Source organism: Tachysurus fulvidraco, chromosome 13 (assembly GCF_022655615.1).
Source record: "Tachysurus fulvidraco isolate hzauxx_2018 chromosome 13, HZAU_PFXX_2.0, whole genome shotgun sequence".
NCBI lineage: Eukaryota > Metazoa > Chordata > Actinopteri > Siluriformes > Bagridae > Tachysurus > Tachysurus fulvidraco.
In genome coordinates this window covers 592815-595314 of record NC_062530.1, presented here as the reverse complement: position 1 = coordinate 595314, position 2500 = coordinate 592815, and the positions used below count along the sequence as shown (strand labels likewise).

Sequence of the window (2500 nt, the reverse complement as noted above, 5' to 3'; positions counted from 1 at the left end):
CAGAAGCTGCAGAAAATCGTAAAGTTAGTGAGCTGGTGTGAGTAAAATCTGTGGACATTTAAATTCAAAGAAGATTCTTCTTCTGATGATGATGATGATGATGAAGGGGAGCTCCTGTTTCAGTACAAGAGATAATGAACTTTTTTCATTTCTATTCAGCTGAAGTGAATTCTAGTAACATCATGGTGTAACTGTATGTTTATAATATTTTATGATATATAATATTTTTCTCCCTTAAGCCCTTAAACATTGCAGCCAGAATTAAGCTCAGTGGTTAACCATCAGGTCAAAAGATATCAGGGTTAGTTTCTGTTTTTTTTTGTTTGTTTTTTTGTTTTTTTACATAAACTCTGCATGAAGGTCAAATTAAGTTGATAAAATATATTTATTTATTTTTTTGTATTTTCTGCTCTTCGTGTTCAGCATCATTGGGGATCTGCCAGAATGATGTCAGTGAGCTGTAATGAAAGGGTCTTGTGTGTTTTTCAGATGTACGTAAGAACAGCCAGTGGTGAACATTAATTTGTTTATTCCCACAGTGCAGAAGGGGTAAAACTGTTACCCAGGGAGATGCCTGGAAAGTCCACATGTGCCTCAGTTTAGGACTTTGACTCATTTGCAAAGCAAAGCCACTGTGGAGGAAATGCAGCAGCTCTCACTGCAGCGTAGCCCGCGGACGATTCCAGTCGTCCTTATCACCCCTCACCATCACATGGTTTCTGTCCGCTTGGGGAAAATTATCAGACGTCGCCCACGGCCCGAGATCACTTTTAATATTCATTTATTCATTAATATTCTTTTCTCTTGTATTAAGGGGGAGACTTTGAAACTGAGAAGGAAAGAGAAATTGGCTGATAGGCGTAGTTTCAGAGTATAGAATGACTAAACCACTGGTGAATGCTGAGTAAGTGAAGAAATTAAAATATAACCATGAAGCCCCAACACCTTCGACACAACTTCCTTCTCTGCCCACTCTACTATTGTATCTCTATCTCTGTATCACTTCTTCATTTTGTCATGAACTTTAATAGAACTACATGTGAGGTGCTGCTCTTATTATTACTATCATTAATGGTGCTCTAGTATTACTAGTAGCTTTAAAACTAGTCGTCTTATTGATCTATTACTAAACCTATTAATAGGGCTGTAGTCAAGAACATCACTGCTGAGTCCAAGCCCAGGACTATCTGAGACAGAGTCACGATCGAGACCGAAACCTACTGTATCACATCCTTCAGGAGCCCTTTACTTTACTAGTCAGCTTCACCTCTGCACTTTTCTAGAAGAAGGAATTCATTCTTAAACCTGTGTGCAAGTAGAAAAGAAAACACGATACGAGTGTCTGTGCTGTGTGGTGCATTTAAACTTATGTGCATTTAACTTGTGTGTGTGTGTGTGTGTGTGTGTGTGTGTGTGTGTGTGTGTGTGTGTGTGTGTGTGTGTGTGTGTGTGTGTGTGTGTGTGTGTGTGTTGAACATCTCATTCCAGATTGATTCGTATAATCAGCTCCACTCTTCTGGAAGGTTCTCCACTAGATGTTGGGTTGTGTTTGTGTGGGTCACTGATCATTCAGCTACAAGATCATCAGTAAGATCAGACTCTGATGTTGGGATGTTGAGCAGATTCCAGTTCCAGTTCATCCCAGAGGTGTTCAGCGGTGTTGAGTCAGAGTCAGGGCTCTGTGCAGGACACTCAGGTTCTTCACACATCACGTCTTCATGGTCAGGACTGACTATAGACTAGAACCGACCAGCGAGGAACACTGAAGTACCTCACACAATGTTGAAGGGAACTTTTTTAAAGAATATTAACCTTTTTAGCTTCAATCTAAATATAAATCAAAGGGATGAGTCTCTTCCTCCAACATATTCTCTTCTTCCTCCTCCTCCTCCTCCTCCTCCTCCTCCTCCTTCTACCTTCTTGCTTTCCAAGAGAATCCCAGAATGTTCCCTTTAATTAATTAAATAGGATCTTCGAAGAACTTTGTATTATACATGAGAGAGAGTGCAAACCTCAGCACCTGAATAATTTGCCAAATTGCTTTAATTGGAAACTTTCGACACAGTTCTTGTGACTTTGATGACTGTTTGCTGCTCCGAGTGAAACCTCGACCGGAAGCGCCAGTGGACAGATTACAAGTATTTACACTTCAGTCACACATCAGGGGAAAAAACTCTGCAGCCTCACGCCACCATCACCCACACACACACCCACACACACACACATATACACACACACACACACCCGCGCTCTCTGTGTGGGTGACAACGGGCCATATAAAGAGCGCACGAGCGCAAACACCGGAGCAACCAGCGAGCATCAGCGCGCCGACAGTAAGTAAAGAACGACGTGTGTTTTATTCTTAACTTTTATTAACATATAGGCTGTAATTATTATTAATTTATTTATTGTGGACCTTTCTTTTTCTTACCTTATATGTATATATATTTGCACATTTTATTATAGAGAGATTTATTATAGAGAGATTTATTATAGAGAG

The 2500-nt window shown here is 40.3% G+C and overlaps 1 protein-coding gene across 1 annotated transcript in view; it reads left to right on the top strand.

Moving 5' to 3' along the window:
- The first annotated feature begins 1933 nt into the window (after nucleotides 1–1933).
- Nucleotides 1934–2500, top strand: part of si:dkey-88e18.2 (interleukin-12 subunit beta) — a 5273-nt gene continuing 4706 nt past the window's right edge. Inside the window, exon 1 of the mRNA XM_027168954.2 lies at nucleotides 1934–2333. The gene's annotated coding sequence lies outside the window, so the exon portion shown is untranslated. The remainder of the gene's footprint in view (nucleotides 2334–2500) is intronic.